Source organism: Jaculus jaculus, chromosome 9 (genome assembly GCF_020740685.1).
Source record: "Jaculus jaculus isolate mJacJac1 chromosome 9, mJacJac1.mat.Y.cur, whole genome shotgun sequence".
Taxonomy (NCBI): Eukaryota; Metazoa; Chordata; class Mammalia; order Rodentia; family Dipodidae; genus Jaculus; species Jaculus jaculus.
The window spans coordinates 112259266-112285864 of NC_059110.1; the positions used below are offsets into that span (position 1 = coordinate 112259266).

Here is a 26599-nt window from a genome sequence, read left to right on the forward strand (position 1 = left end):
CGGACAGTTGGGGCAGAAAGGAGGAGGAAGAGAGTCCTTTACTGGCAGGTTTTTCTCACAAGCTGAGCTATGGGAAGGAGGTGGGAGTTTAAGGAGGATGGGATGGGCCTGTGGTTACTAGTTTTTGCCAGGATCTTAGGCCACACCGCATGGAAGTGGAGGCCAACATGCTGACCTACATTCTTCCTTTTGAAGACGGTGGGGTGTGTGTGTGTCTGTATCCTGGTTTGTCTTTTTTTCTTTTTTTAAGAACCAGATTAAGCTTCCACAAGAGTCTTTGGTATTGCCATAGAACATAGACCCAATCAAGTTGGTGTGTGTTTCAACCCAGACCTGTCACTGACATTGCTGGCTCAAGACAGACTTGCCTGTGGCTTGCTAACTCTTCGAGTGTGTGAGGTCTGGGCTACCCAGCAGCCAGAAAAGTTGGCAGTCCTGTTCCCTCTTTGCTTGCCTATTGCTCCCTGTTTTTTATTTTTTCTTAATGCTGGGAGTGGCCTCACACATGCTAGGCTAGTGTTCTGCCACTGAGCTTTATCCTCAGACCTCCCTGCCTTTAAAGTATCTTTTAATTTTATTTTACTTTTGGTTTTTCAAGGTAGGGTTTCACTCTATCCCAGGCTGACCTGGAATTTCACTATGGAGTCCCAGGCTGGCCTTGAACTCAGTGATCTTCCTACTTCAGCCTTCCAAGTGCTGGGATTAAAGGTATATGACACCATGGCCTGCCCTTTTTAAATTTATTATTTGTAAGAAGAGAGAAAATGGGCATGTTGGGGCCTCCTGCAACTGCAAGCAAACTCCAGATGCATATGCCACTTTGTGCATCTTGCTTTATGTGAATACTGGGGAATTGAACCCAGGCTTTGGCTTTGCACACTTTTTTTTTTTTTTTCCCGAGGTAGCATCTTGCTCTAGCCCAGACTGATCTGGAACTTAGTAGCCCAAGTTGGCCTTGAACTCACAGGGATCCCTCCTACCTCACCCTCTTTGACTATTGGAATGTTATAGGTGTAAGCCACCAAGTCTGGCTTAGGCTACTTTTGTTTTGTTTTGTTTTGTTTTTCAAGGTAAGTCTTACTTTAACCCATGCTGACTTGGAATTTACTGTGTAGTCTCAGGGTGGCCTCAAACTCTTGGTGATCCTCCTACCTCTGCCTCCTGAGTGCTGGGATTAAAGGCATAGGCCACACCATCCCTGGCTAGGCTAAATTATTTTTTTTTTCCTTTTTGAGGTAGGGTCTCACCCTAGCTCAGGCTGACCTGGAATTTACTATGTAGTCTCAGGGTGGCCTTGAACTCACAGCGATCCTCCTACCTCTGCCTCCCAAGTGCTGGGATTAAAGGCATAGGCCACACCATCCCTGGCTAGGCTAAATTATTTTTTTTTCCTTTTTGAGGTAGGGTCTCACCCTAGCTCAGGCTGACCTGGAATTTACTATGTAGTCTCAGGGTGGCCTTGAACTCACAGCGATCCTCCTACCTCTGCCTCCCAAGTGCTGGGATTAAAGGCATAGGCCACACCATCCCTGGCTAGGCTAAATTATTTTTTTTTTCCTTTTTGAGGTAGGGTCTCACCCTAGCTCAGGCTGACCTGGAATTTACTATGTAGTCTCAGGGTGGCCTTGAACTCACAGCGATCCTCCTACCTCTGCCTCCCGAGTGCTGGGATTAAAGGCGTGTGCCACCGTGCCCAGCCTTAGGCTAAAGGATCTGTTCACAGTGGGACGTGGTGAGTTCAAGGCCACCCTGAGACTACGTAGTGAATTCCAGGTTAGCCTTGGATAGAATGAGACCCTATCACAAAAAAAGAAAAATATATATTTGTTCACTATTGTAGGAGAAAAAGAAATAAATCAAAGGTTTCTAATGGTTTCTGGTGTGAGGAATTGAACCCGGGACGTCACTCCTGCTAGGTTACCATTCTACCACAGATCTACACCTCCCATCCCCAATATCAAGATTTTATTTACACTCATATCTGTCCCAGCACTTGCTATATAATGCCCTGAGATATTCATTAACTATTCAATGAACAGAATGGACCAAGGAAGACACTGCCTTTGCCCCACCTTGGGGACAGTTCTCAGCTGGAGGTAAACTGCCAGTGCTTCTGTACTGAGGTGGAATAGGCTTAAAGCCTTTAGTCCCAGCATTTGGGAGGCTGAGCTAGGAGAATCACTGAGTTCAAAGCCAGCCTGGCTAGAGTGAGACCCTGGTTGTAGGGGGCATGGGGGGAGCTTTAATCTACAAAACAGGTCTTGGCACAGTTGTGCAGCATGTCTTGGTCACACAGATGCATCCCAATCACTCCCTCTGGCTGTATTTTGCTTGAAGCAACAACTTCTGGGTCACTTGAGGGAAGTTCTAGCTATGGGGTGAGACTTGCCCACAGGCTAGGAAGAGGGGTGCCTGTCTGGCTGTTACCTCATATCCCTGGCCTGGAAAACTGCCTCTGATGGTTGGTAAGGGATTGGGGAAGACTCACCTTTCATGTTCGACTTTTTAGCTTTGTAGCCTAGTGTCCCCCCAGTACCCCAGATGTGCTCCGAAGCTGTAAACATCGCAGGTCTTTGCTGAGGAAGGTGTTGTAGGGGCAAAGTTGTGCCCTCTGGCCTCCAGCCCCAAGACACTGGCAGTAGAAGTTAATAGGGTCCAAGGGGGTCTGGGTAAAGAAAGGCTAAAGACTGGCAAAAGGAGAGAGCCGGCTCCGTTTTTGAAAAAGCTCTAATTGAGTTCTGAATCAGCCTCACTTGCTTTGATCCCTCCTCCGTTTCCCACACTGCCTGAAAGAGCTGGATCAGCACTTTGTAACAAGGGTGCGCCTGCTCCCCACACCCGCCCCCCCTTCTGACGCTCTCTACTGCCGCCATCCACTGCTTGTCTCCTTCAGTTAAGATAATGAAGATGCTGAGAGATAAAATGTGTATTTAATAAGGGTGGGGGTAGGGAGGCGGAAAGGGGCAGTCAGGGCCTTCCCTATGTTGGGGCCTCGCCAAGACTAGCTGAAAGCAAAGGAGCTAGAGTAAGACTTGGCCTCAGGGTGTGGGGGTTTCTGGGCCTGAAGCCAGCTGACTTCATTGCCTGCTGTTTGCCCTAAATTCCCCCACCTCCACCCTCTCACCCCCACACTCATTGCCTCTCTCCTTGCTCCCAGTGGGAAAGGGGAGACTTGCTTGACTTTCTTTTCAGCTGGTAACTTGGCCTTTGGTGGGGTGCCCCCCGCCCCAGTATCAGCTGCAAGGTCGGGCTGGGGCAGCCCCCTGTAGCCAAGGCCCGGAGAAGCTGCGGGTTCGCAGTGGGGGGTGAAAAAGCTGGAGTTAATGAAGACCAGCTGCCCTGTCTGGGTTCTGCCTACAAGCTAGCTGGAGGCCAGTCTTTGGTGGTGGTGGTGTGTGTGGGGGGGGGGGGTGACCTCCATCCTTGGGTACAAGGATATCCTGTGGCAGCTGGGCCCTTAGCTAGGTTTCATCCTTAGTTTGTAAGAGAGTAGTCTGCTTCCTTAGGTTCCTACTCCTCCCCGCCCCCAAATAACACTCAACCCTTATTGAGCTTTATAACTGTAGTGGTGGCCCAGCTGAGATCTGAGGATCTCCAAGCCCTTTTGTAAACACTCATTAACTGCCTGGGAAGAGCCCAGAGTCCTGTTTAACAGCTGAGAGAGAACTGAGGCACATTAGGGTGAAAGGCTTGACCTAAGCTCACCCCATGAACTCCACCCTGGGACCTCCATCCTTGCCAGTCTAGCTCCTTTTCCCCAGTTCTTCCTGCAAGACAGGGGTGGGGCAGTGTATTGCCCTCTCCCCTTCTAGGAAGAAGCCATGCTCTCTCTTCCCTAAGTTTCCCCTGGTCTTCTCCTGGCCCTTCACCCCATGGCCCTTTCCCTGTTTTGCTGATGGAGGTAGTGTGCAACTCTCCTTGCAAAATATTCTCAGCCCAGCACTCTAGCCCTCACCCACCCTTCTTTTTTTATTTTTTTTTCTGTTTTTAGTTTTTCGAAGTAGGGTCTCAGTCTAGCCCAGGCTGACCTGGAATTCACTATGTAGTCTCAGGCTGCCCTCGAACTCACAGCCATCCTCCTACCCTCCTGAGTGCTGGGATTAAAGGTATGCACCACCTCACCTCACCTGCCTGACAGAGAGAATGGGCACACCAGGGCTTCCAACCACTGCAAATGAACTTCAAATGCATGTGCCACTTTGCATCTGGCTGTTCGTGGGTATTAGGGAATCGAACTCAGGTCCTTATTTGCAGGCAAGTGCCTTAATCGCTGAGCCATCTCTCCAACCCTCACCCACCTTTCCTTTGTTCACCTGCCTCACCAAACCTGAATTCTCCCTTTGGGGATCACCAGAGAAAGAAAAACCATGAAAAAAGCTAGTTATTCTAAACTGAGACAATAACTTTGAAGCTCTATTGCGTTGAGAGAACCCTCTGGCCCACACTTATGCCTGGGAACACACTATATAGCTTATTCATCTTGGTAATAAAGATTCAAGACCCCATTGAGAGCAGGGCAGCTCACTCACTGACTTATAGGTTTGGCATCCTGTTCTTCACTGATAATTGCTCTCCTTCCTCCCTCCCTCCCTCCCTCTCTCTTTCTTTCTTTGTTTCTGTTTTTCAAGGTAGGGTCTCACACTAGCCCAGGATGACCTGAAATTTACTATGTAGTCTCAGGGTGGCCAGGAATTCACAGCCAGCAATCCTCCTATCTCTGCCTCCCATGTGCTGAAATTAAAAGTGTGTGCCACCACACTTGGCTGATAATTGCCCTTTCTAGTTATGGATGTAGCCCAAAGTCCTTTTCTGTTTGTTTGTTTGTTTGTTTGTTTTGTCGTTTTGTTTTGTTGTTTTTCGAGGTAGGGTGTCACTCTAGCTCAGGCTGACCTGGAATTCACTATGTAGTCTCAGGTTGGCCTAGAACTCACAGTGATCCTCCTACCTCTGCCTCCTGAGTGCCGAGATTAGAGGTGTGCGCCACCTTGCCCAGCTCCCTTTCTGGTTTATTCCCTTATTCCCAGCCCCTGCTCAGAATCACTTATACATGTATTTGCACAACACACACACACACACACACACACACACACGCACACCCCTCAGCCTAACAGTACAGATACAAAGGCTGCCGGTCTCTAACTGCCATCTGAGTGATCCTGCCGCCTTGTGACTTGCTGAAGGTCAAGTTTTTCTCTTGGGATGGTTTCTTAGGCACTTTGGGATAGTGGAGACGGGGTAAGGAGACATCTGTAGTCAGAGAGAGACAGCGATGAGAAGTGAGCACCCATCCAAGTGGGGTGTTGGTCACATCTGGAGCTGCTGGGGGCGCCATGTGTCTGCTTCTGTCCTCCAGATATCCTCCAGGAACGGTAGGGAAAGAGGTTTCTCCCACATCCCTAGCACCCAAATCCACTGGCACAGCCTTAGGAAGTGTGTTTTCTCCTGTCCCACGTCACCCCAACTCTCTACTAAAGCCCTTCGTGTAGCGTGTTTGAGAGCCGGTACTGTTCCTGCCCCGGCCCAGCATGGCTCAGATCCCTGCCTTTCTTCCTGTGGTTGCTTTTGCCTTCATCAGCTCAGCTCTGCCCCCGCTGACCCAGTGGGGGCTGGTAGCAGAGGGCGTGGAGAGCCTACGCTCTGGAGAGTGGGCTTTAGGACCCAACGGGAACCCGTGCCTCTTGCAGCAGCCTAACCCAGAAGCTGGGGGGAATCCTGAATCGAGCTGAGAGGGCTTCCCCGGTTCTCCTGGGAACCCCATCACCCCCCTGCCAGCACACACCTGACCAGGTAGGAGCATGCACACCCCTTCCCAATTCTCCCCAGGCCACCGTTCGCCAGGGCCCCTCTGCCTCTGACGGTTGGGCTTCCCTCTCCCCAGTTCAGGCTTCCCCCGTCCCTCCTCCCCCACGGCTCACAGTAGTCCTGGGAGGCAGGAGCCTGGGAACCCTGGGGCGATGGAAAAACCTCGGAACCCCAGACCCTCCAGCGCCCCTCCTGCATTTCCTCGGAGCCATTCTCCATTCCCTGGCTAAGAATGGAAAGTGGGGGGAAGGTCTGCCCAGGCCCCACGCCCTTGCACCCTCCTTTGCAGTATTGCCTCACACTCCTTCCCCCTACCTCACCTAGGCTGGAGAATTAGCAAGTGATGGGTAATTGAAAAAGTAGAGGGAGCCCCTGAGGGGGACCCGAGCCTCCCTGAGAGATTCCTCTCTTGCTTCCTTCTGGCTCCCCAGAGCTCCGGACTTTGCCCTCAAGCCCTACTCACCAGTCAGGGAACCAGTCTCCTTTCAGGTGCGTGGCACACTTGGGTGGCTAAGGGCTTTGCAGAAAGGTGGCGAAGGTTCTGCGCATTTGCTGAGCAAACCCCTAGGGGAATGTTTTTTTTCCGGCTTAGATCCCCCCCCCCCCAATCCCTGCCAACGCCTCAGCACCTTTTGGCAAAGTCCCCTCTCCTGTGTGTGCAGGACATGTGGTAGGAAGATCTAGAAGTTTCGGCTGGAGGTTCCTGCCCTGCATCCAAAGGGAGAGATCCCAGAGTGAGGCCCAGGCCAGAACAGGCTCCGTCCAGATGGCTGGGGAAGGGGGTGTGGACTAGATTGGGGAGGCCAACTAGCCATGCCAGCTCCCTGGGCTCCTTGGCTTTCAGAGACTCGGGCTCCTGGCATTACTCTAGAGCTGGGAGGTCCCCAAGCTTCTGCCCTCCCGCAGGCTCTCAGGGAGTGAGCTGGATGGCACCTACTGTTTATATTGGCTTCTTTTTCCCTCCTGTGGTGGGCTGACAGGCCATGCTTTCTGAAGATCTAGGGCACCTCATTTCTGGCTTTGGTGGGTGTATAGGAAGGGCAGCTGACTTGTCTGAGTAACCCAGTAATAGTGTGTGCATCTTGCCTTTGAGGGTAGCAGACTGGAGAGATGGTGATAGAAGAGACTGGGTCACACTTTGAGGGACCCCCCCCATGGGTTTTAAGGATGTGGTGGTGGCAGGTGGCATATATCTATCTGGTAACTGCCTAGCTGTGGGGTATGTGCTATTCCTCCTTGGCTCCCTGGGTCTCTTGAGGGCTGGTTTTGGAGGAAGGGTGAGTAAATGGAATGGCTGTCTATTCTTTTTTCTGGTTTTTGGATTTTCAAGGTAGGGTCTTGCTTGCTGTAGCCCAGGCTGACTTGGAATTCACTATGTAGTCTCATGGTGGTCTTGAACTCATGGCGATCCTCTTACCACTGCCTTCAGTGTGCAAGGTTAAAGGTGTGTGCCACCACGCAAGACGACTTCTTTTTTTTTTTTTTTAATTTATTTATTCCTTTGAGACAGAGAGAATGGACATGCCAGGGCCTCTAGCCACTGCAAACAAACTCCAGGCACATGTGCCACTTTGTGTATCTTGCTTATGTGGGTCCTGGGGAGTCAAACCTGGGTCCTTAGGCTTCACAAAACAAGCACCTTAACTGCTAAACCATCTCTTCAGTCCTCAAATAAATAAGTATTTTTAAAAAGGAAGCTGGGCGTGGTAGTGCATGGTTTTAGCCCCAGCACTCAGGAGGTAGAGGATTGCCATAGGTTCAAGGCCAGCCTAAGACTACATAGTGAATTCTAGGTCAGCCTGGGCTACAGTGAAACCTTACCTCAATCCCCCCATTCCCCCCCCAAAAAAGGAATAGTTGGCTGGAGAGATGGCTTAGTTGTTAAGGTGTTTGCCTTTGAAGCCTAAGGACCCAGGTTTGATTCCCTAAGACCCACGTAAGGCAGATGCACATGATGGCACACGCATCTGGAGTTCCTTTGCAGTGGTTGGAGGCCCTGGTGCACCCATTCTCTCTGTCTGTCTATCTATCTATCTATCATTCTAAAATAAAGAAGAAAAAATATTTATTTATTCATTTATTTGAGAGAGAAAGAGGCAGATAGAAAACAGGCACATCAGGGCCTCTAGCCACTACAAATGAACTCCAGATGCATGCATTACCCTGTGAATCTGGTTTTATGTAGATACTGGGGAATCGAACCTGGGTCCCTTGACTTTGCTGGCAAGTGCCTTAACTGCTAAGCTATCTCTCCAGCTCCCTTATTTCCATTCTTTTTTGTTCGTTTGTTTGAGGTAGGGTCTCACTCTACACCAGCCTGACCTGGAATTCACTATGTAGTCTCAGGGTGGCCTCAAACTCAGGGTGATCCTCCTACCTCTGCATTCTGAGTGCTGGGATTAAAGGCGTGCACCACCATGCCCAGCCTAGCTCTGATTTTTGATTGAAGAAGTGGGGATTTAAAATTTTTTTTTTTACTTATTTATTTGCAAGTAGTGAGAGAGAAGAGAGACAGAGCAAATGAGAATGGACTTGCCAGGGCCTCCAACCACTACAAACAAACTCTCCAGATGCATGCACCACCTTATGCATCTGGCTTATGTGGGTACTGGAGAATTGAACTTGGGTCCCTAGGCTTCCCAGGCAAGCGCCTCAACTGCTAAGCCAGCTCCAGCCCAGAAAGTGGGGATTCTAAATGTGATCAAGGGACTGGGGATCCGAGGCCTGATTTTGCAACTCTTGTGGATAGATGTGCATTTATATTCTTTTTACTAAGCCTCAGTTCCTTGTTCATTTATTAAAAACTTGTATCAGTAGCAAGCTGGGCTTGTCTAATAGGAGACCTGCCACCCTGTCATAAAGACCCCAAGAGATAATGAATGGTGGAGTCCAGTGCAAACCCTGGTCATGGCTGCTGTGTTCTGGAGTGGAATCCTCTCTCTAAATCTAGGTCAATATCCCTGCCTTCCGTTTCCTTCTCTAACCCTTGTCCCAGGGGACTGAGGAAACTTGGGGGGGGGGCTATTGCCTGAGGGGGCTGCAGAACCGACCCCCCCCCCCAGCTGTGGCTTTGTTACCAGGACGCTTGTGGTCAGAGAATTGATCTCCCCACCTAGGCTTATCTTCCTCTGGAGCCCCAGAGCTTCACCCCAGAACCTTGTCTCCACCTTCCTTTTGCCATCCCTGTTCAGCGTCCTTGTCCCCGTCTCTCCCCTGCCCAGTGGCCTCCTTGTCCGGCTCACTGGGCAGGAGCCCTAATCGGATTCGACAGCTGAGATATGTGTGGCGGCTGGGAGCAGGCGGGAGGGAAGCCAGTAGGAGGATGGTGTGAGGGCTGCCCCTGGCACTGCCCAGGCTCCTGAGCACCACTGTGGGCCCGCTGACTCTGGGCTTGGCTTGGCCCCAGGGAAGGAAAGCCAGAGGAAGCTCAGGAATGGACTAACTGAAGACCAGAGACCAGGGCAGGAGACGCATAACCTGCACCTTGAGGGCCAGGTTGATACTTGCCGGCCTTAATACCAGAGCCTCTGACAAGGACGAGAAACGGCAGGTAGGCATAAATAAAGCTATCTCCCCTTCTTCCCGTGACCTCACTTTCATCTTCTGTTGACAATGACATTCACTGTTCCTATCCAGCCCTTTTGGGTCAGAACCTCCCTATGGGTCCTATCTGCTAGCTGCTGGGGGTGCCATGTGTCTATTTCTATCCTTCTGTTTTCTCCCCTCCGAGGTATTTCTTTCACTCTCGAGGCTGGGTGCCAGGACTCCTGGGTTTCCTGCCTGATTCACAGTACAGGGCATCCTTGCGGGCTTCCAGAGAGCGGCTGAGCTGGTTTCCTATCTCCTGTGTGGGAAGGACCTTTCTCTAGGGCTGGGAGATGACAGAACTTCCAGATGGGACGGGGAGCCCACACTGTAGCCCCTGGCACTGTGGCACACAGGCTTTTCCCTCCTTGCTTCTGACTCAGCTTGGGGACAGTGCATGCCCAGCCTGTTAGGCATAGCCTGGTCTTGCCTCCAGGCTTCTAGCTTTACATGCAAGTAGCAAAGATCTCTTGTTGCTTTTTTAGCAATTTTTTCCCCCACCATGGTGTCTGGGGGTGTCTGTTGAAGCCTCTATGTTTGTATCCACATACTTTAGGATTAGTATAATTGAGGCAGGGGCATTATTTTGTTTTCCTGCCAATTGGGCCAGGATAAAGGAACTGACATAAATTGACACAAACTTCCACATGCCAATTCCCTCTGCCCTCAAAAGACCGGTGGGTGGAGCCAGACTCTGCCCTCTCAGTGCCCACGATGCGGTTGGCACTGATTTGTCAGAAATTGGGAAGGGTTCCCTCTCGATGGATTGTCTTGGTTCTTGTCTTCCTACAGGGCAGGGGCAGCTCTGTGATTGTAGGCACTCATGGGCAGGCCTCCCCCTAGGGAAGGGGTGTGGGATGCCCCCGAGATGGCCAAGTTGGCACTAACCCCAGGCTGGAGTGGACATGGTTCAAGCCGGGAGTTGGTGGGGGAGGACAGGGCATGGGCCTCCCTGCCCCCCTCATTTCCTGCTCTTTGGGCAGCTGTGGGCGAGAAAGGCTGAGGGACTATTTTTAGTTGGTCTGTCCCCTGGCAGGAGGGACGTGCAGAGAAGCACGGGGCAGGCGGAGGGGCTGGCCAAGGTGAGGGTAAGCAGGGAGAGGAGTGAGGCAGGGCCAGGGGGCAACAGAGAGGGTAAGCAGGCGTGTTGGGCAGTGGCAGAAACTTGCAGAGATGGGTTTGGCCCAGGCCAGGTGGGGCAGAGGGGAGCTCTGAGACCCCCAGGGCTCTTTGTCCAAACTCAGAACTGAAGGGACATCAAAGGCTGCAGTGAGCTCCTTCTCACAGAGGGGAACCAGCTATGCCTTGCCCTAGGACCCTCAGCCTGCCAGGCTGTGCTGGGATCTAAGCCAAGGCCACTCACCCCACTCTTCTCTCCCTACCACACACCTTGCGCCTTCCTCTCTGGCTGCAGCAGGGACCTCCCTGGGGCGGGCCAATGTCAAGAGGGCTGGTTCTCTGCTTGTTTGTGCAGGGTCCCTGTAAAGCCCAGCTTGGTTTGTTTACACGTCTCCACCATGTGGAAAGAGTCGTCCACGTCCAGGCTGGAAAAGAGGTTGGGGCTGGGGTTTGTTTGGGTGGCCTGTGGCCACTGGTGTGAATGGAGGTGCTGGACAGCTTCCAACGCATTCCCAGGCTGGTGAGCTGTGGGGCTTGAAGCCACCTTACAGAAGGGACATCCCGTCGTCCAGCTGCCTTAGAGTCCCGGAGAGGGCCAGGGATTTATCCACAATTGCAGAATGTGTTAGGGACGGATGGAGGACAAGGACGCAGGTCTCCAGAGTGCTAGCATCTCTGTGAACCGCCTACTGCTGTGTCCAGGACCCATGGGTGGCCGTAGTTTGCTACGGGCCCCTGACAGGGGAAGGGAGGAGGGCTGATGGGTAGGGCATTAGCGCAGGCTTCAGATCAGAGTGAGCTCTCCTATGGGGCCTGGATGCAGGGGTGGGTGGATGTGGGGGGAGGAATTTCGAATAGAGAATTGCAATCCCTCAGAATGCAGTCTGTCTGTGTTTTGTCTCCCTGGGGGGGGGGGCTCTATGTTGTACAGTTCAGAGGACGTTCTTCTTTGCACTGTGAAGTGAACGGCGCCCCCTAGAGTTGTTCTAAACCCTATCTATGTAGCCAGATGTGATGCATCTGTCGCCACCCTCTTTCTTCAAATGAGCTTCAGATCCAGCTGGGAGGAGGTGTTCCAGACAGGCCTTAATCCAACACCCCCTCCCCTCCCCTGCCTCCTGCCACTCAGCTTCTCCTGTTTCTTGACTGCCCACCCCCCTCCCCACCAAGCAGCCCTCATAGGCCACAAATTATGCTGTGGGAGCCCCTCCCCCATCTCCACTCAGTTTCTCTGTCTCTGGGGGGCTGATTTATCGTGCCACCCCACCAAGCCCACTGCAGAGTGTGTGAGAAATCAATAGTGCAAATGGATTGAGGCTGTTCGCCCTGTCAAGTCCCCTTGGGCCCCACCAACTCCACCGGGACTCACGGGGTTACTTCGTCCCCTTGTGGTTCGACATCTACACAGACACATCCACCTGGTGGTTGTGGCCGCAGCGCTGGGCGCAGGAATGGTTCTGTTTGCATCTCTCTCACGCTGTTTCTCTTGTATGCTGGGCTGGTCTTAGTATGACAAATAGCATTGAACATTTATTTCCTAGTTTGGGTGGAGTGGGGTGGAGGGGCTCAAAGGGCAGCAGGCTGCCAGCCAGAGGTGGGGGGAGGGAGGCAGGTGGGTGAGGGAGATGGAGCTAGAGAAGGGATTGGGTGACAACCCACCCCATGGGCTCTGGTAACTCAATACCTGACCCCACCCTCCTGATTTCCCTCCTGTTCAACGACTTCAGCAGCTCTTGGCAGAAGTGTGTGTGAGTGCGTATGTGTGTACGTGGTTGGGGTGGGAGGGGGGTGAGAGGGGTTGTGGGGGCAGGGGTGCTGCCAGGACATGTTAAAGGAGACTCACAGCCTGGGTACAACTTGGGTGGCAGAAAGAGGTGGGGCAGGTAGGAGAGTGGGTGGTGAGTGACGGGTAGAGGGGCAGGCTGCAAGGGAGCAGGGCAGCCCAGGGCTCCTACAGAACTTTTTGGCACTTGCAGCCGGGCCTGGTGTGATGGTAGTGAGGGGACAGAGGTGACAGGGGTAAGCACCGCCACTAGGGCTCACTCTAGAGTGCTGAGGCCTTCTTTCACCAGGGGGCGCATATTACCATGGAGGGCACAGCCTGTCCCTGTCCCCATCGCTAGGCCGCGCCTGGTGCCTGTCGGGGGGCAGCGCAGTCCGGGTGGTGACTAAGTCACTTCTGTCCTGGGGCTGGCGAGGTGCCAGACTCAGCTCTTCTCGGTAGGTGAGTCACTGCCCTGGCATCTCCCCCGGATGCGGCTGAGTCACTGGGCTATGCCTGCCTGGCAGGTGGGCACCGTGCTAGGGAGGGGGTGGATGGGTATGTGTGTAGCCCCCAGTGCCTTCTCTGATCTCTGTCTCTCTCTGACATGTTCTGGCCCCACCCATAAACCTGCAGAGCCAGGCAGGGATGGCACCTCCCCCATGCGCTGAGTTCCAGAGGGGAAGCAGCAGCAGACCTCAGAGTCGAGCGGGGCTTGCTTGATTTTGGAGGAAATGGAGGTGGTTGAGCGGAGGACTGTGGGCTTGCGTCCCAGGCCGTCATTAACAGACTGTCTAGCCTTGGCAAGCAAGGCTAGTCACTATTTGTTTTGCCTTTTTTTTTTTTTTTTTCGAGGTAGGGTCTCACTCTGGCTCAGGCTGACCTGGAATTCACTCTGTAGTCTCAGGGTGGCCCCGAACCCTCGGCGATCCTCCTACCTCTGCCTCCCAAGTGCTGGGATTAAAGGCGTGCGCCACCACACCGGGCCTCCTTTTTTTTTTTTTTAAGTAGTGTCTCACTCTAGCCCAGGCTGACCTGAAACTCACTTGCAGTCCCAGGCTGGCCTTAAATTTCCAGCAATCTTCCTAACTCAGCCTCCCAAGTGCTGAGATTAAAGGTGTGCACCACCACACCAAGTTTGTTGTTGCTTTTTTAAATTTTAGTATTTTCATTTATTTATTTCTGAAAGAGAGAGAAAGGTAGATGGAGGGAGAGAGAAAATGGGCACCAGGGCTTTCTGCTACTGCAAATGAACTCCAGGTGCATGCGCAACTTTGTGCATCTGGCTTTATATGGGTACTGGGGAATCAAATCTGGGTCATTAGTCTTTGCAGGCAAGTGCCTTAACTGCTGAGCCATCTCTCCAGTGCTCGCCGTGTTTTGAGACAGGGGTTCACTGTGTAGCCCAGGCTGACCTCAAACTCATGGTGATCCTTCTGCCTCAGTCTTCTCAGTGTTAGGGTTACATGGCATTGAGCTTCCATACTCAGCTGTCTGCCAAGTTTTCTTTATTTCCTTTCCTTTTTTAATTTTTTTTTTTTTTTTATGTTTTGGTTTTTCAAGGTCTCAGTCTAGTCCAGGCTGACCTGGAATTCACTCTGTAGTCTCAGGGTGGCCTCGAACTCTCAGCGATCCTCCTACCTCTGCCTCCCCAGTGCTGAGATTAAAGATGTTTTTTTCTTTTTCTTTTTTCCAGGCAGTGTCTCACTTTAGCACAGGCTGGAACTCATTCTGTAGCCCCAAATTGGAGTGAGCCCCTCCTACCTCAGCCTGCCAGCTCAGCCTCCTGAGTGGGGGGCTGAAGGGATGCACCACCCTGCCATGCTCAGCAGGCTCAATTTCTTTTTGAGCCTCCATTTCTTATTCTGTACAATGGAAACGGGAGTTCTGTTCCTTTCAGACTTAGAACCAAATGGGGCGGAGCAAAGGTAACTGGAAGGAGCTCTTTTGGATATAAGCCAGGAGGCTAGTGGGAAGGGTCAGTTGGTTCCAGCAGGTGTCTCCACTTCCTTTGTTTCCAAGGAGTCTTGAAAGCATAATTGTTCCCATCCCTCCCCAGACTCCAGGTATTGCTATTTATTTGTTTGGTTTTTGTTGTTTTGAGGCAGGGTCTCCCTCTACCCCCCCAGGCTGACCTGGAATTCACTACATAGTCTCAGGGTGGCCTCGAACTCATAGCGATCCTCCTACCTCTGCCTCCCAAGGAGTGCTGAGATGAAAAGCATGCGCCACCACGCCTGCCTATTTTTGTCTTTTTAAAAACAAAAACAAAAATGAAACAGGGGCTTGGGCTTGGGCTGGAGAGATGGTTTAGTGGTTAAGACACTTGCCTGCAAGGCCAAAGAACCCAGGTTTGATTCCCCAGGACCCACGTAAGCCAGATGCCCAAGGTGGCGCATGCATGTAGAGTTCATATGCAGCAGCTGAAGGCCCTGGCGCTCCCATTGTTTCTCTCTCTCTGTCTCTTTCTCTCTCTCTCAAATAAATAAGTAAATAAATTAATTTAAAAAAATAGGGTCTCATGGTGCTATGAAGATGGCTCAGTGTGGTTAAAGGTTCTTGCTTGTAACTGTCTCACTCTGTAGCCCTGGCTGGCTTGGACCTCACTACATAGCTCAGACTGGCCTCAAATTGGCAACAATATTTCTGCCTCAGCCTCTCAAGAGCTGAGGCTGCAGGTTACACAAGTTCATTCGCCTCTATGCTGGGCTTAATGCTGTTCTTCAGTTCCCTAGGCTGTGTTTTGCTGTGTGGGCCCTCCTAGGGCTGTCTTGCAACTCCTTTGATGACTGGGAGCTGTTACTGGGCAGCTGTCACTACCTATCTGGTGTCTCTCTCTCTCTCTCTCTCTCTCTCTGGCTTCCTCGAATCTGAAGGGGAACTCTTGTAGTGGGAAACAAGTGGCTTCTACTCATCCTCCCCCAGGCCTTCGCCTGTGCGCAGGGAAAGGGGAGGCCCCAGAATGAGTGACTTTCCTCAAGAGCAAGGCAGTCCTGGGCCTGTGGCTGTTCTGGTGGGAGGGAGTGGGATCCCTGTTTAGAGGCCAGTACAACTGGAATTCAGTTACAGTAGTGGGTTGAAAACTCCTGGCTCTCCAATTAGGGACCTCTCCTGATTCCTGAGGTCACACTTGGGTAGGGCAGGACCTTGGACAGGTGGTAGTGACTGGGTGCCGTGGGCAGGCAGGTAGTGTCCTACAGGGGCTATTTATCCATATATGGGTGCCAATCTTGTATGAGAGTCTGACTTCTGTGAGGAGTGGGTTTTTATGCATGATCTTCTTCCTTCATCTGCACATGGGCTTATTGCTGTCTGTTTAAAACATGCCCCATGGCGCATGCCTTTGATCCCAGCACTTGGGAAGCAGAGGTAGGAGGGTCACCATGAGTTTGAGGCTGCCCTGAGACTACATAGTGAATTCCAGTTCAGCCTGGGCTACAGTGAGACCCTACCTTGAAAAATAAATGAATGAAAACATGCCCTATTCTGTACCTTATGCCCTTGTACATGCACATGCCTGTAGATGCCTTTTCTTTCTCTCTTTCTTTCTTTTTAAATTGGATTTTTGGAGGTAGGGTCTCACTCTAGCCCAGACTGACCTGGAACACATCCTGTAGTCTCAGGCCGGCCTCAAACCCACAGCGATCCTCCCACTTCTGCCTGCCCAGAGTACTGGGATTAAAGGTGTGTGCCACCACACCTGGCTGGTAGATGCCTTTTGAGCTGTTGATGTGTACTTGCCTCTTGAAGGTATACACACCTGTGCCACAAATGAGACTGGAGGTGTGTATTTGTGCTAGCGTGCCTGAATATGTGTGCACTGGCGTATGGGAATCCATGTGCTGGGAGGTGTACGTGTGAAGGCTATAGGTGTGGGGGGCAGTGTGGCTGTGTGCATGCACACTTGCATTTTCCTGTTCACCAACGTTCTCCTCTGGCCTCCGTGGGCTGGTAGGGATCTCAGCTGGAAGAAGCCTGTGCTAGTTGGAGGTGGGCTGGCACTAGGCACCCCCCCCCATCTTGGGCTGGTTCCTCACTTGGGAGGAGGCCCCTGCTATTGGTGGGGCTCTGGCTGGAAGGCCTTTGGGAGGGGGGTCGCTGGGGGAGAAGGGGTTAAGCGTCGGCGTCCACATCTGGGAGCCATTGGCGCATTCCTGCCTGCTGAGCGCATGTTTGCGGATGGATCTGGACGGGACGGGGCGGGAGGGGCCCCGGGCAGGCGGTTCGCACCGGCGGCGGACGGAAATCCAGACGGGAGCGGGAGACTGCTGTGGCCCAGCGGGCGGGAAGGGGTCTGGGGAAGCGCTCCTCCTCGTCCCCGGGGCAGTTTTCCCAGGGCTCTGCGCTGGACCTTTGGGGGCCGAGCGTCCCGCCTTAACGGGCTGTGTGCTTCCTCCCAAAGCCCGAGAAAGACATCCAAAGACCTTGGTTCTAAACCGGGCTCTGCAAGCAATGCGACCTCGGCCAAAGCCCCGTGGCTGTCCCTGGCCTCCCGTTCCGAGTCAGCAGGGCAGGGGCCGTGGGACCCGTGGGTCCAGGAACGCGATGGGTGGGGGGTTATATGTGTCCATAGTGAACCTGTCCCTGTCGCGTCCTCCAGGGGTGTGCTAGCGATAAGGACGTGATCCTCCCCACGCAGCAGCTGTCTGGGGGGGGGGTTGTCACTGTTGAGGATGGGGTCTGCGCTGGAGCGTGCTTCAGATCCTGTCCAGTTGGACCTTGAGTGAGAGCTGCCCACGTGCCCTCAGCCTCGATGGGAGGGCGCTCCTGGCTGATCCAAGAGCTACGTTTTGGGGTGAGGGTACTTCAACGTCCTTGGAGGAGTTGGTTTTGGGCCAGATGTTCTCCGACGTACTGGAGCTAGAGAGGTTTTTGTTTGGGGAAATAGGTGAACCTGCGAGAGACCCATTCTTGTACTGCTTTTTTTTTTCCAAAAAAAATTTTTTTAATGATTTTTATTTATTTATTTGAGACCGAGAGGGAGAAAGGGTGAGAATGGGCGTGCCAGGGCCTCTAGCCACTACAAACGAACTCCAGACGCATGCGCCACCATATGCATCAAAGTTACGTGGGACCTGGAGAATCGAACCTGAGTTCTTAGGTTTGGCAGGCATGCGCCTTAACCGCTAAGCCATATCTCCAGCCCCCTTGTACCGCCTTTTTTTTTTTTTTTTTTTGCAGAAGAGAAAATTAAGGTCCACAGAAGGAAGCGACTTGCTCAAGGTCACATAGTTTTCAGTTCTAGCAGGCCCCTGGCGGGTTATGAGAGACAGCTGGGGCGGGAGTCATTTATTTCCATATTACACCACCGCCCCTCTTCCCAGGTTTAGGGGTGTGTGTGTGTGTGTGTGTGTGTAGCACGTGTGTCCCTGTGCAGGGATGCAGTTGGGGGAAGGGAATGTAGGATACTGCACACTGTATCCCCCTCTCCACCGAGCTCTATTTCCATTCTTTCCGCAGAACTTCACCCCCCTCCTCGCTCTGAATCTTATTCTGGCGTTGACGGAGGGATTCTCCCAGATTCCCACGGTCCAGCCTTCAGCTGCGAGCGGCTCCTTTAAGACTCGCCCTTCCCTGGGTCTATTAAGGAGAGAGGGGCGGGTGCGAGGCTGACAGCCCGCCCCCGGCTTCCGATTGGATACCTGGCAGGCAGGGGGCGGGCCCGAGGGAAGAGGGGGCCTCCCTCCCACCCCAGCTCCATACCCTCCGCCCCCCCACCCCCAGTCTGGGGCTCCGGGTAAAGTTTCAGCCTTTGCACGTGACTCGCCATGGCCGCTGCCGTCGCCCCGCGCCCCTGAGCCGCGGCCCCCCGGACGGCTCCTCTCTGGGGACCCCGCACCCCTGACGCCCGGCAGCGCCCCGGCGGCGCCGCCCGCTCTGGCTCTGGGCAGGCACCGTGCCCCGCGGACACCGGCACGGGTTGCATCCCCGGGCTTCGAGGTAAACCTCCCCGCGGGGGGGGGGGCATCCTGGGGAGCCCTGGGCTCCGGAGCGTACAGGGGGGCCCCCCCGTCTCCCCCGGTGGCTAAGCTCTGGATGGGAGCTGCGGGGCGGGGACGGGGGTGCCGGGCGGTTCCGACGGGAACCCGGGGGTTTCCTGGGCTTCTCAGCCCCGCTCCTGGCGTGTCCGGGGCTGGTGTGGGGAGGCCCGTCTGTGCGTCTGTCGGCTCCGCGTCTTCGCGCGCGCAGCCTGGAGGCGTCTGCGGCTGTCCGCCGCGCGTGTCTCCGGCCGTGGCAGACCCACCGCTGGGAACTCCTGCTCTCCCTCCCTCTCCCTCCCTCCCTCTCTCTCTCCCTCTTTCTCTCTCTCTCTCTCTCTCTGTCTTTTCTCTTCCAACCCAAGCAAAACAAAAAGACTTTCAAACCTGTTTGGGGAGAGATCAGATGCCCAACGGACTAGCCCCCTCCTTCTCTCCCTCCTGTTACCTGAGCTGCCCTGTGGTTTGGGGAGAATCAGCCAGGGGGCCCACCCCCCACCATTGGGAGCAGGCTGGGGGGCGGGGCCCGCTCAGCTGGTGTCCCTGGTGGAGGGTAGCGGGGGAGCCCGTCAGAATTAGGTGCGGGAGCCAGTGCGGTTGGGTGAGATGTCCCTGGGTCTTGCACTTCTTGAGGGGGGTGGTGGTGGTGTCGTGGAAGCATTTTGGGGTGAGGGAAGGACAGAATAGACTGGCCAACCTTGTTTTGCTGACGATGTCTGGGAACCCAGTACCACCCACGAGGCTTGGAAGCTGCTATCCAGATGTGTGTGTGTGTGTGTGTGTGTGTGTGTTGGTGGGTGGGGGGGCTCCGAAAATCAACATGGTTGTGTCCCCTCTCCTGTTTGGGCACAGCCCTGCTGTCATACTGTTTTGTGGGAAGGGGGACAGGCTCCCCCAGTGTGCTAGACCTGGGGTGGGAACCAACTCATATGGAAATCATTCAAAAAAAAAAAAAAAAGCCTTTGGGAAGTTTCTTTACTGTCCATCCTGTCTTGGATAGGGTGCCCAGCATGCTGGCAAGGAGGGGTGCTCCCTGCCCCCACCTGGTGTCAGCTCCTCCTTCAACCAGATTGTCTTCTGCCTCTGTGCACATGTACATGCATGCGTGTACATATGTATGTATGTATTCTCTGGTAGGATTGTACCCCTTCATCCTTCCCCACCCTCTGCTACTTAACCCAGTCTTCACTTCTGCTCCCGACTACCCCACAGCGCAGACACTCAGGGACGTGATCTCTTCCCTCCCGCTACAGTCTTTACAGGGCGAGACTGTTTGGCGACCGGGGGAAGTGGTTCAGGAGGACTCTCCAGGTCTTGCTAGAAAATTGGGACTCGGATCCCCAAACTCCTCCGGGGCTCCCTGGGGAGGCTACACTGGGGAAACCCCAAGTTGTAGTGGGGGTGGCCTGGAGTCTTGAGGCTGCCCCTGGGGGGTGGAGATGAGTCTGGGGGAGGGAACAAAAGAGAAGAAGTGTTTGGAGTTGGATTTGTGGTTCTTCCTCCAGGAGGAAGAAGGGGGTGTGTGGAATCGAGGAGTTTGTGGCTGTAAGAGATGGTGGCTGGGAGGTGCTGGGGCATCACTACTGCCTGGGAGTCTGGGCCATGACACAGAGGTCAGTGGGGTCAGACTGAAGTAGACCCTTGGGAGCTGAAGATGGTGGATTTGCAGACACTTGGAGGGGATGAGCCTGTGAGTGTTTGTGGGCAACAAGGCGGTCGCCGCAGGGGTCTCACCCGTGGAGTCATGCGGCAGCTCCAACCTGAATGGCCGTTCTCAGAAGACCCAGGGTTGGACCTGGCTTTGCCCTGCCATGGTCCTAAATCTCTATCCCTTCACTGTGACCCTAAATGCACCTGCTGCCACCCCAGGACACCTTTCTAGTTTGCCTCCTACTCCTAACCATGTGGCAGCCTGGCAGGAAGCTAGCTGTAGGCAGCCCCATCCTGATGGCCCCTGTGCCTCCTCTGCTGGGCACACTCACCCACACATGCCATGACGTGGTTCCTGCTACCCCATCTTGTGTGGGGGGAGAGGACATGGAACATCCCTCTGGTTTGTTTTAAGGATAATAACCCCGACCCTAATGAGCTCCCCTTCCCCTAACCTAAACCATTTGATTTCTGAAGCTGGCTCTGCCTTAGGAGACCTTTCTCTCCAGGTCTCTCTGCGTTCTGCCTGCTGGGCTGTAGGGTCTTAGGAGGGGTGGTCATCAGAACTGTGAAGTGAGGGTGGGCTCTAACTCGGTACAGGCCTCCAGAGCCACATCCCTGTCCTCTGGGAGGCCTCAGCAGAGCAGAACCTAGTCTCAGCCGGAGCAGTGGGTATGTTGGGGCCTCTGTGGGGTCTGTTTTGGAGCTCTGCCTGGGATCCGGGGTGATGGCATCTGGGGAAGGTAACCCTATCCTTGTGACAAGTAAGGGCAGTAATCTCCACTCCCTACACCCCACGCCCCTATCTGGTGGTGGTGGTGGTTTTGGGAGTGTGGGAAGTTGGCAGGGCCCCTGGCAAGATGACCGGAGTTGTCTTGACTTACTGGGGCTTGGGAAGGAAATGTAGCCACCCTCACTCGCAAGGTTTTGGCTATACACCCTCAGTGACGCCTGCCTGCCGTCTTTCCCCTTGTGTTCCCCTCTCCACCCTCCTGCTGCTGTCTGGAGCCCACACGGTTTCTAGGGGATGGTCTGGGGCAGGGTTTAGATCCCCTTGTGTAGGTGTCCTGGGAATTGGCAGGATTGGCAGAGAGTGTCTGGGTGTCCCTGCAGGGTGGGCGTCATGCGGGCGACCTGGCCCAGAGTGTGAGAATGTGTCAGCGTCAGAGTGTGTGTGTCCCCAGTCTGGCTTGGGTGTGGGTGTCTCTTGCTTCGTCTGGATCTTGTCTGGATCTTGCCTCCTTCTCCAGTCCTTACCCCCCTTCCATCCCCCCCCCCCCAGCTGGGACCGCCTGCTTGCTCTCCTTCTCTCCCCGCAACTGGAGCCTCCCTAGCCTGTTCCTGGAATTTGGAAAGGGGGAGGAGGAAGAGGCAGGCAGGCAGACAGACCTCCCACACTCTAGGCCGCCTGCCTGGCATCACACGGAGAGAGATAGGTGCTGTGGACCTAGGTTCTCCCTGGCTTCCCCAGTCCCTCCAGCACACTGGATGCATCTCCTGGAGAGGGTCCTGAGCTGCCCAACCCTTCCACTTAGTGTCTTGGCCTGAACGGCCCCTGCTGGACCTCCAGGATCCACTGTCGTCAGCCTGAGGAGCTGCTGGGGGGTTAGGCTGCTGCCAGCCTGGCCAGCACCTGTTGCCAACGCCAGCCCTGTAACTGGAGCTGTCCAGTGAGGGGGCTGCAAAGTGACAGGTGGAATTTCTGTAGCCAGGCACCCCCCCATCTCCCCCCACACACACGTCAGGCAGGCAGGCACTCTTCTACCAGATATGCCTTTCCCTTCCTGCCAGATCTAGAAAGCCTGTCCCTTACCTCCCCAAGTGTCCACCTGATCCCAGCCTTAATACCTCTATGTTGCTAGAAGACTCCCCCTCTCCCAATTGCTGGCTGCAGAGCTGGGCTGCCTCCCTCCAAGTCTCAAAGCTCTGCTACCCTAACAGGGGTGTGTGTGTATATATGTGTGTGTGTGTGTGTGTGTGTGTATTGGAGGGGCAGATGGGGGTGGTTCACTGTTAATGTTTTAATTGCCTAAAAACTGGGAGCTCAGCTCTGGGCCAGTGGGGAGTCTGGGTCTGGCTGGCCGCCCGGTTTAGGCTAAATATAGTCTGGGACATCTGCAGAGAAGAGGAGGGGGTGGAGGGAGGTTCCATTCCCCCCCACCTCCGGACAAGGTGCCCTCGTCTGGGCGGGCACCTTGGAGCAGGGAGGGGGATTCCTCAGCACAAAAGGCAGGGGAGAGGCGGTGGGGGCTGGGCTGTTGGGACCTTGCCTGCCGGAAGCCGGCAGGGCCCTAAGGTGGACCCGGAGAGTGAGGCTGGGGCCGGAGCGGGGTGCTGTGGCCCCGCTCCCTCTTCCCTCGGAGTTATGTGAGGTCAGGCAGTCTAGGTGTGTCACTGCGCCCATCCGGCGTGTCACCGTGACCTACTCGCCGCCTGCCGGGAGTACACACCTACCTCTACCTCGGAGCGCCTTCCTCTCGGCCCCTCCTCCTGGCGCCTCTGTCCCCTGGGTCCTACTGCTGCTCCCCCGGCCCGCCTTCCTCGGCCCCTTGCCCCACAGTGAAACCTTCAGCCCAGGAATCGAGACCCGCGAAGGGGAAGCTGCGGTGGGGAGTTCTCTGATCTGCAGTCACGGCAGGAAGCGGGGAGGAGGGGGTTACCGGGAGTGGCAGGTGGAGAAGGGGGGCCCCGCGTGGGCCGGCCGTGCACCCCGTGGCAGGGCTGACCACCTTCTCAGCCAGGCCCTTTTGCCCCTCCAGCTGCAGATGGGGGGGGGTGCTGACTCTCCAGAGGCTGCAGACACTCTTCTTCACCCCCCCCCACCTCACCCCAACAGTGAGGGGGAAAAAAATTATCTTCCTGTCACGTGGCTGTCACTTCCTGTCCCACTGTGGTTCCCTGGGATGTTTGTTGTTGGTTGCCATGGTTATGGCCGCCCTTAGGCACTAGCCCTGATTCTTGTGGGGAGGGACCCGCCCGCCCCTCCTCTCCAGACCCAAGGGAGGAGGGTTGGAGGGCTGACTAGGGGGTCCTTTCAAGCTGAGTGTGTGTGGTCTCTGGTGCCCCAGGTCCCTTAGGGCTCCCCCTCCCCAGACTTCGGTCTGTGGGAAGGAGTCACAGCCACCAAGTCAGACTGAGTGTTGGGGAGGCTGTGACCGCGGGTCTGGCTATGTTTGACCACGGGCTGTGACTGTGACACTGCCTGATTTGGCAGGCCCATTGGGTGCTTGCCCCACAAGATTTCTCTTCACAGCACTCTGACGCTGCCTGTTCCCTCGTGCAGTATTGGGGTCCTGCTCCATTCCGGGTTCTGATGGACACTCCCTTCCCTAGGGAGTCTCTGTGGCTTCTTGGAATCCAGGCTGCCTTGTGGAGGGGCCCTGGGCAGGGTCCCTGTTGTTTAGGGGGGTGGGAAGGTGGGTGGCTCTGCAGCCTGCGGGCTGTCCTCTGTGCCACAGTTTCGCCCAGACCCTGCCGGTTGTGCCCTTGAAGGGAAGGCCCTTGGGGCTCAGTGACCTGATTTCCTCACCCTCTGTGGGCTTCCCTGAGCAGCTCGGAATGAAGAGGGGGAGACAGTCCCCTGCTTCTAACCCCAACTGACGGGTTGGGTGTGGAGTAGGAAGTTCCTGGGGGGGTCCATGGGTGTGGGGCAGGGCACAGTCTGACTCAGGCCTGGTCTGAGGTCAGAGCCAAAAGGATATCCTGAGGTGGTGGGGGGGTGTTCCTGGCTTCTCTGTAGCTCGGGTCCCCAGAGAGGGGATGTTAGGAGGGGGGCTGGCTGGTAGCATCTGGTTCTGTTGGCATTTTACCTTTGCACAGGGCCTGGGCCTGAGCTGAGGCGATGAGCGGAGACTGACGTAGCTTACCCTTACTTGATGCCTTGTCCCCTTCTCTGTGACTACCCCCTCCCCAATTGTGAGTTGAGTTGATGCTTCCTGCATGGTGGAGACAGGGCCGGTGGGCAGCCAAGGTGAGGGTGGGGAAAGCCCGGTGCCAGGCTGGGTGTGAGCAGGGTGGTTTCCAAGGTGTGGGGGGGGTCCCCTTTGTGCCCTTTTGAGTCCTCCACAGATCCACAGACAGAGCTGTCTTTGTATCATCCACACACCCCTGTGGTTTGGTTGTGGCCAGGGCAGGATCATCTCTTCCTCTTCCTGTTTTCTTCCTTCCCTATGGGTTGGTCCCCCCTTCCCGAGGCCTGCTCTGCCCCTTGCCCTTTCACCTACTCTCTGCTTCCATGGAAGACAAGTTGCAGCTCTGGGTGTAGGGGACCCTCCCAACCACCCTGGGCTTAATAGTTGTGATCTGAGCATGTCCCTCAGGGGGTCCCGAGTCCCTGGAGGTGGGGGTGGAATGGAGTCCGGCAGAGCCTTTTTCTCCCTTCCTTCTGGAACCCAGCCTGACCTGAGTTGGGGTGGTCCAGCTGCCCTTCTTGCCCAGTGGGCAGTCACTTGCTGACACTGGCTGCGGAGGGCTGGGCAGCTCTCGGGAGCTGAGGTAGAAAGCCCACGCTGGGGGGACTGGCCGTTATGCTGGGGTAAGGCCTCTGGAGGCGGTGGATGCACTCGGCAGAAGGATGCTGCAAGCCCACCCTTGTAGCCCCTTGGGGACACGCCCGGGGCGTGCACACACGAGGGCATGTTGTCCGTCCCTGCTTGACCGCAGAAAGGCAGGTTGGGTTCTGTAGCGTCACCCGGGAAGAGGTGCCTTCTACCTGTCCCCACCACCTCCCAGAGTCATCTTTCTCAAACCTGCCTCGGTGGTCTCTTCCCTAGTGAGATTGTGCTTGAGGGCCCTGAGGTGGGGGAGAGTTATTTATTGCTCAGGACCCCTGGCGGGTGGTGGTGGGGGAGAAAAAGAGAGGAGTGGACCCAACTATTCCTCAAACCCAGCTGTAGATGGAGTGTGGGGGAGGGGAGAGGTTGTGGCTTTGTGTGTGTGTGTGTGTGTGTGTGTGTGTGTGTGTGTATTTTCCTGGCAAGTTTATAAATAGTTCTAGCCCACTGTTCTGGTTTGAAATTGGCCCTGTCCCGCCCTGCCCCTGCCTGGCTCAGCTAACTCCTGGCAGGGGAGGGGGTCCAAAGGAGGCAGAGCTCTGTCTCTGCCAGGGCTTGAGGCCCTCCCACCCAAGTTGCGTTTGAGTTCTGGGCATCATTTGCATATGATTCATTAACTGTCTAGAATGCTTAGGAAACCCCCTGTCTCCCCTTATTTTAAACTCCCCAATCTTTGCCCCTTCACCCAGAGCCCCGCCAGAGAGAACCGCTTGACTGTGTTCCTGGTGAGCTCCTGGTCCTGAGAGCCACAGGAACAGAGGAGGGAATCTGAGTCCAGCTAGGCTTGGGGACCCCTGGCTCTTCTCCTCCCGCCCCCGCCCCCCGACTCAGGATAGGGGAGGAAATGGTCTATTTCTCTTCCCCTTCTCCCCTCCCCAAATCCAAAGGTTTCCCTTTTTTGGTTTTTGAAATGCAAGAAGGGAATTTGGGAAAGGGTTGTGGTCTGGCCTCCGCCCACACCCCTGATATCTGTCTCCCCACAGCCCTCCCTTCTGTCTGGGGGACAGAAAACCCTGGAAAATGGGTGATGCTCCCTCCCAAGCCTGTCCACAGATGTTGGTCCTAGCTGGGGCATGAGGCAAAGCACCCAGGACCCCCAGGTGCTGGTGAGAAGTGGGGGAGGAGGGAGGCCCATGTACTCAGGCTTCCCTGCACATCAGGTTGCGCCAGCTGCTTTCCAGTTGTGTTATGGAAGGAGACAGTTCACAGATTCACAGACAAGTAAACCTGCTTAGATAGGGTAAGCCACTTGCCTAAGGTTACCCAGAGTGGCAGAGCTGAGATTTGACCCTTCAGATCTCTGTGTTTTTTTTTCTCCTATATGCAGAGGGCTCTGGTGTGTGACGGTGGGGATGTCTGATACTACAAACTGCTCTTGGCACCTTTTAGGGACACAAGGCTCTTGTAGGTAGGAATACATGGCTGGTAACAGCATTCTCACCCCATTCCTTTTTCTTCTGGGTTCAGCAGATTGGAGGTGTGGGACTGTGGTTTTTTTCTCTCTCAGGGGAGGGTGCCTGTGGGCAGTGGAGATTGCTGGCAGAGGGGTGGAGGTTACATGTGGGTAGCCTGTTTTCCCTCTTTGGTACTGGTTTCAATTCTTTGGCAGGGCTTTCTTTATTCCCCTGGTGTAGGAGGCCTGGGCCCGGGTATCGCTGTGAGGGTCACGGCACTTCTCAGGCAGGGCCTGGGCTCTTGTCAGCTCCACCCCGTTCATCCTTGTCCTTGCCCATCCCTGTTCCCTGGTCAGCCTGGCCCTTGGCCCGTTTCTGTGACCTTTGTCCCTGCCCTCAGTGAAGAGTTCTCCCTCCCTCCCCCACCCTCCCTCCCTTAGGGAGCTGAACAGTTTTACACCAAAGTTTGCAGACTGATCAGGGTCAGGCTACCGGAGGTTCTGAGGCCTTCCAGCTACTCTCTCTAGGGTGTGTATCTGAGCTGGGATGGACTAGGGACTTGAAGTCTGATCCAATTTCAGGCTTTTCAGGGAGAGACTTGAGGCATTAGTTCTAAGGTGGTCATTATGTCATTTTTGGGGACAAATCTGAGTTCTAGAAAGTACAAGGCTGGGTGAGCCTCAGAAAGTTTGGACTGTGGGGCTGGAGATATGCCTTAGCAGTTACGGCACTGTGCAGTGCCTAATGATCCTGGTT

At 54.7% G+C, this 26599-nt stretch overlaps 1 protein-coding gene across 3 annotated transcripts in view; it reads left to right on the forward strand.

The window, feature by feature from the left end:
• Positions 1 to 5660: 5660 nt before the first annotated feature.
• Positions 5661 to 26599, forward strand: part of Rara (retinoic acid receptor alpha) — a 62180-nt gene continuing 41241 nt past the window's right edge. Inside the window, exons 1-2 of one of the 3 annotated variants that reach the window (XM_045158283.1) lie at positions 5674 to 5787; positions 9209 to 9352. The gene's annotated coding sequence lies outside the window, so the exon portion shown is untranslated. Of the gene's footprint in view, positions 5788 to 9208; positions 9353 to 18054; positions 18209 to 26599 lie in introns of those variants that run through there. The other 2 variants (XM_004655441.2, XM_004655440.3) reach the window with 2 other exon arrangements.